Source organism: Xenopus laevis, chromosome 5L (genome assembly GCF_017654675.1).
Source record: "Xenopus laevis strain J_2021 chromosome 5L, Xenopus_laevis_v10.1, whole genome shotgun sequence".
Taxonomy (NCBI): domain Eukaryota; kingdom Metazoa; phylum Chordata; class Amphibia; order Anura; family Pipidae; genus Xenopus; species Xenopus laevis.
In genome coordinates this window covers 82581378-82588519 of record NC_054379.1, presented here as the reverse complement: position 1 = coordinate 82588519, position 7142 = coordinate 82581378, and the positions used below count along the sequence as shown (strand labels likewise).

The following is a 7142-nucleotide window of genomic DNA, read 5'->3' as shown; positions in this document are numbered from 1 at the left end:
TATATATATATATATATATATATATATATATATATATATATATATATATATATATATATATATATATATATATATATATATACCACACAACTGGCACATATCTAAGGCATGGCCTAGTGAGGAAATTGATTGGGGGGGGAGTATTAAGATGGCCATACACACAGATGAAGTTGGCAATTAGCCATTTTTCATCATTGCTATGTGTGTAGAACCCTGAAATTATATTTTACATTCTTGATTTTCCAATAGAACTAAACCCTATAAATTACTATGGCAAGAAAGGTAATGCAAATAATTCAAAAATAATGAAGACCAATGGAAAGTTGATTAGAATTGGCCATTCCATAACATACTAAAAGTTGAGGTAACCGACCCCTTTAAGGCCTTCAAAGTTCTGTACTGAAGCTCACCATCTTGCGTTCTCTTAGGAGTGTCAGTGACACTGCACATGCTCAGTATGCTCTTGGCAGCTGTTGAGAAGCTAAGCTCGGGGGCTGTTGTAAATCATCAAGCTACAGGGCTGATTATTACATTCTGATACAAAATGCACTATATTTAAGCAGTCATGTAATGAAAATCTGATTTTATGACTAATCAGCCTTGCATTGTGACTCTCATATTACTCTATCTAAATATAGATAGATAGATAGATAGATAGAAGGGGTCACCATCTTGGAAAGTGTCTGCGACACTCACATGCTCAGTGGGCTCTGAGCAGCTGTTGAGAAGCTAAGCTTAGAGGTCGTTGCAAATTTTCAAGCACAAAATGACGTTTGTCTGCAATATAAGCTGATGCTACAGGGCTGATTAATAAATTCTGTTGCTAATTGTACTGGTTTCTGTGCTGCCATGTAGTAATTATCTGTATTAAGTACTAATCAGCCATATATTGTGACATTTATTTTCTGTATATACAGTAGGGATTTACTATTTTGGATTCGGCCGAACCCTCGAATCCTTCACGAAAGATTCGGCTGAATACCGAACCTAATCATAATTTGCATATGCAAATTAGGGTTGGGAAGGCGAAACCATTTTTTACATCCTTGTTTTGTGACAAAAAGTCACGTGATTTTCCTCCCCGCCCCTAATTTGCATATGCAAATTAGGATTCAGGTTCGGTTCAGTCAGGCAGAAGTATTCGGCCGAATCTGAATCCTGCTGAAAAAGGCCGAATCCTGGATTCGAAGCATCCCTAATATACAGTATATTGTGAGTGGGTCCCTAAGCTCAGTAAGCATAAAGCATGTGCAGTGAAACAGCAGAAAAGAAGATGGGGAGCTACTAGGGCATCTTTGGAGACACAGATCTTCCCTGCTATAGGCTGTGGTTGTCATGGGCTGGCACAGAAGCCCAAAACATAATGTACAACATTTCTAGTCTACTTCTTTAGTTAAGCTTTAGTTCTCCTTTAACCCAAATGATGACTATTGTATGTGTGTGTGTGTATGTCCACATTGTTTAATGTTAAATGTAAAATAGCAGTCATATCATAGCCTCAGCAAGAAAAAAGGCGTCACGGTAGATTAATATTATGACTACATAAGTCAGAATAATCAGAGATGTTTCAGTAAAACCAAATAGAATTTATTTGTCTCATTTTGATGATAATTTTGTTTAAATTATACGTATAAAACAATTATGAGTTATTGCAAAGAGTCTCATATCCTGGCACAGTCACATCAACAGAGCACCAAACCCCATGAGCTAAATACTTGTTTGTTACAAACTAGAGATGAAATGCAGTCATCAGAATATTTATAAATAATAATTTTGAACTGCGTTAGGAGGCTCTACAAAATAAAGTTAAAGAAATACAGTGTATACAGTACATAAACTTCCTAGAAAAGACACAAATGAAATATGTTACTTTTTAAATACACAAAGGGCATTTTCATTTTCTGGTATTAATGGCAAATTAATAGGACATAAAAGTCATAGCTATATTTGGAATGCCCCCTGTATTAAGTTTACACAAATAATCATCATAAACTCCAATGGAAGGTTGAAAACTCAACTGAAAAAATAAAGTCACTGTTTCCTTCTAATTTATTGAAAGGGTATCATTTTACATTTGTAAGCATTAAACAAACCTAATTTTACTGTTATACGTAAAGGTAAATGATTTAGGCAAGAGTAAACAATCTCCAGGTATCCTTTTTTCATTAACAGTCTTGATTAACCAACGTGTACTAATTCACATGTGTTGTCTAGTGCATTATTTATCTCTTGTATCCTTGGTTTGCTTTCACTTTGGGATATTGTTTCATCTGCTTCCACTTAAGAAATGAGGCTTTTTCTGGAGTTGATACTAGAGCTTTCCACTGGCCGATTCCTGCAGTGAACGAGAGTGCTGCCACATCATTCAGCCTTTGGATTGTTAGTTTGTCAGTGAGAGCTTCTCAGTCAGGATGGTGTGAGCAGTCTAGATTGGGGGGGGGGGTCATTTAGCAGAAGGGCTGGTTTATTTTCCTTCATGCGCTTAATGATTATGCCAGATCCCTGACATGTGAGCAAGAGATGGAGTAGTGCCAGAGTTGCATGTACAGTAGACCATAGTCTCTCAGCAATATAGGCTTAAAAGAGAAACTGATGCAAAGCCAAGTAAAAGAGTAGAAGCTGCATACACAGAATTTGCATGCGAATGGGTGGTACTACTGATGGCAGTTGCATTAACTGAGAGGCTGGTGGCATTAATTTGTGTAGTATTGCCAGAGGTAACAACAGGGGTAACAGTTACAGTAGAGTTCTCACTGACCACCTGAAATCAAGAAAATAATAGCATAAGAATTATTACACTCTAGCCACATCCCCTTTAAGCTAAGGTCATGCTACATCTACCATATCATGCAACCGATATATACTGCTCCACCCCCCCCCCAAGACAAGAAGCATTTGAAAATAAGATGTATCCGGATTGGGTTCAGGGAAGTTGTATACAAAGAAGGATGTGCTTGTGTGTGGGGGTACAGAAGGAAAATGCGATCATGGGAAATTATTGTAACAAATGTTAGATATTTAGACAAAAAAGGCAAAGTGAGAAAATTACAAAGGGGAAAAGCATGGGAGTTGTTGTAGAAGATGTTTAGGGAGAAAGGGAAAAATAGGTTTTGCTTTGCTTAGAACAAATGAGTTATGAGTTATTGTATCATTATAGTTTCTATTGATCATTAAAGGGCCACTATACATTCATTTCTAATTCCCCTATGTAATTTAGCTGTGGTAAATATTATGAGGTGGTGGATACACGGGAGTAGTTCAATATCTATGTTTAACTATTGATTCAATAGAAATAGGTATTCAATTCTAAGCAGCCAAGAGAAGAATGCGTCTTAATATAAATTTAGATTTATCTAGAAAAATGAGTGGGCAGGTGTAACAAAAAAACAATATGGCAAAAAAAGGAAAGATGAAAGTAATATTTGTGCCCATTTAGCACATCTAAAGAATTATATGATTAACTGCAGCACTTGACTTGATCATTTCCGTTACCCCCCATAAAAACTGCCAAATGCGTAGCCACAAACATTGTAGCTATTGGCTGTATAAGTAAGGAGTGCAAATATATTACCACTGAATTTTGCTTTTGGTTAAAAAATGTACCGTATATGGTTCTGGAAGGCACAATACTAAAGAAATACATACATAGCAAAATACAAAAGGTCATCTAATAACATCAGGGTTTGCTTACACACACAAAAGGCTCAGAAAATTACCCAGCATAAGATTAACAAGTAACCTGCAACTCATCTGGGAATTTCATCATTAAGAACTATGTAATGAGTAAAACACCTTATATTTATTTTAGCTCAAAAGGGAACAATGTTTTGGAATATACCCTCTTACTTAGGTACAATGTAGGACTGGGTTAGGGCACAATGTTGCAACAGGTCATCCTACACATCAGTATAAGAAATCACCTGATATTTGAGCTTTGTATAGTTTTGTACTGAGATACTACATTCCATTTAGCCAATACTAAAGAATGGCTCAGTCCAATAAAGCTAAAGATATGACAAGTTACTCTGATATGCCTTATTTCTCATGTCAATGCTATAAATACATTTAATTTGTATAGGCAAATCTGACATTTGAATTTATGAACAAGTAAAACAGGAGTTTGTTAAAATGCCAAAAAAATGTAAAGCTTACCTGATTGGGCAAAATAAAAGCCAGTATGGTGAGTCCTAAGCACAGTATGATCATTTTACTCATTTTGCTCCAAGTGAGTGCTACACTTTCCCTGAATAATGTAGGAGGCAGTAACGCTGCAAGTTCCCTCCCTGAGTAACAAAGGATGAGAAGGACACGGAGAGCTTCAGTGCAGTTAGGATGGATGAATGAATCTGCTTTGGATGTCTGTGGACTCTGCTGCTTTAATACCCAAGATGACGTGAAAGTCCCCTCCCTCTAATGCCTGCCTACTTTCAGAAGCTTCACCAATTTCCCCTTTTTTACAGTTATATGCAGTGCTTTAAAATAATGTCACTTAACTTCATTTGATTATTTCTCCTTTTTTTTGTTATGGTCTAAACCTATTCCTGTTCACATTAAAACTCAGACAATGTTATACTGCTCAAATCCACACGCTACTATGTAAAATGTAGTTGGATATTGTATTTAGCAAGTGATGTACAACAATGCAGATGACTACAGTAATTTGACTTTAATGCTGTAGAAAGCATTATGAACACTCTCTGCATTTTATTGGCCAAGCAGTACAGCAAAAACACTCTTTTCTCACATTAAGAGAATACAATAACAATTTCACTCAGCAGTGGCATTTCTCCAATTAACCACTCACTTACTAGTCCAGAGTAATGTTGGAAGCAGTTGTTTAGGAATTGTGATTCAGCAGTAGCTTAGAGAACAAGGGGTACATTCCAAGTATTATTATAAGTGCTAACTATAAAGCTTTACAGTGAAAGATAAAATATCAAGCTTTTATTTCATTCATTAGTTACTGCTTTCACAGTAGTGAATAGTGTTAGGCAGTCAGATAAACTCACTTCCAATATATGGATATACATACTGTATGATGCTCATCATGATGCAAAAAGCAAGCAAGGAAATGTATTTTTACTGAGAAGCACCTCAACAAAGACCATAATTTCCTAATTTAATTCAAACATCTACATTGTAGTTAATAAAAATGTATACTTGAGATACTTAGGGGCACATTTACTAAGGGTCGAATATCGAGGGTTAATTAACCCTCGATATTCGACCTTCGAAGTAAAATCCTTTGAATATCGAAGGATTTACCGCAAATACTTTGATCAAACGATCGCAGGAAAAACCGTTCGATCGAACGATTAAATCCTTCGAATCGAACAATTTGAAGGATTTTAATCCATCGATCAAACGATTTTCCTTCGATCAAAAAAAGGTCCCCATAGGCTAACATTGATGCTCGGTAGGTTTAAAGTGGCGAAGTAGGTAGTCAAAGTTTTTTTTAAAGAGACAGTAATTCGACTATTGAATGGTTGAATAGTCGGACGATTTTTAGTTTGAATCGTTCGATTCGAAGTCGAAAGTCGAAGTAGCCTATTCGATGGTCGAAGTACCCAAAAAAAAAACTTCGAAATTCAAAGTTTTTTTACTTCGAATCCTTCACTCGAGCTTAGTAAATGTGCGCCTCAGTGTTATTTTTAAGGGGGCACAGCACACAAATTCTCAGTACCATGCCCAACTGGCACCAGTCCAGTAACTTACCCACAGAACATCACAGGGAGCCTTTTCTTAGAGTTTTCTTTGCTTCCTGTTCTGTATGTTGGGAAAAAGTGTTCACCTCAAATCTCCCTTTATGACCTAAAACTGGGCTTCTGTGAAAATCTACAAGAGCAACCTTTAGAATGAGCACTCCCTGCCATTGTTTAAAATGTATTAGATATTTTTAATATTGTGGTGTTAACAACACTGCCAGCTATTACTGCATACTACATTGATCAGCAACAATGGTATATACAGCAAAGGAATTCCAACGGCACACAGGACTGTAGGAAATCTTCAAAATTTATTTCAAAGCGGAGTGCGATGCAACGTTTTGGGGAGTGTTGTCATATGGATTTGCATAGCTATCAAATTAACTTAAAAATGTGAATTCCAGCTTGCTGCCAAGTGATTTCCTTGATATGGTTAAACAAAGAATCTAAGGTTAGGTAGGCAGACTCCCCGAAACGTTGCATCGCACTCCACTTTAAAATAAATTTTGAAGATTTCCTACAGTCCTGTGTGCCGTTGGAATTCCTTTGCTGTACTCTATTGTGGGGCTTTCCGAACCTCTACCAGTGTGCACCAGGCGTATTGTTGCTATTGAGTGGTTGTGCGAGATCCTGCCTTGTTTCTACCCATGGTATATACTACATTAAATTAAATATCAGGGAAATTTCAAGCAAATACAAATTACCGGGGCTCCAATTAGTGTGCCCCTGATTTTTCACATGATCTGGTAACATTGTCATGGGACACATGATCTTGATTTGCATGTATTTTTGTAGACTTTAAATGGCAAGCAAAGTCTGCCTACCTAACCTTAGATTCTTTGTTTAACCATATCAAGGAAATCACTTCGCAGCAAGCTGGAATTCACATTTTTAAGTTAATTTGATAGCTATGCAAATCCATATGACAACAATCTAGGTCTGAGAGTTATGAAGCAGAAATACCAGTGTACATATTTTACCTGTTCACCTCCCAATGAAAGTGCTAAGAGAAACATACTGTACCTCAATTTTTTAGATACTTTCCTCACACCCTAAGGCACACTAGAATCCAGATTCATTTTTTATGTTTTTTCCAGATCTGCCGCATTTTATTTGGCATACTTTGTTTAAAGGAGAACTAAAGCTTAACAAATACATATGTTAGAAATATTTCCCATTATGTTTTATGCCTCTTTTATAGTCCAAGGTGATCACATTCCTTTAGCAGTGAAGACTGAAGATGCCCCAGTAGCTCCCCATTTTCTTTTCTGCTGATTTCCAGAACATGCTCTGTGCTGCTGTCACTTAGAGACTCAAAATATAATTACAGGACAGCTCAGAAACCAGTGCATTCTACACAATGAAATACTTATCCATGTAGCATCAGCTTCTATGACAGACAGAACTCATTTTCTGGTGGATGATTTCCAATGACCC

At 36.6% G+C, this 7142-nt stretch overlaps 1 long non-coding RNA gene across 1 annotated transcript; it reads right to left on the bottom strand.

The window, feature by feature from the left end:
* Positions 1-1565: 1565 nt before the first annotated feature.
* LOC108716849 lies at positions 1566-5169 on the bottom strand. Its single transcript, XR_001935769.2, has 2 exons — positions 4153-5169; positions 1566-2761 (listed from the first exon to the last, which is right to left on the bottom strand). It is a non-coding gene; the product is annotated as an uncharacterized LOC108716849 (long non-coding RNA).
* Positions 5170-7142: the final 1973 nt, after the last annotated feature.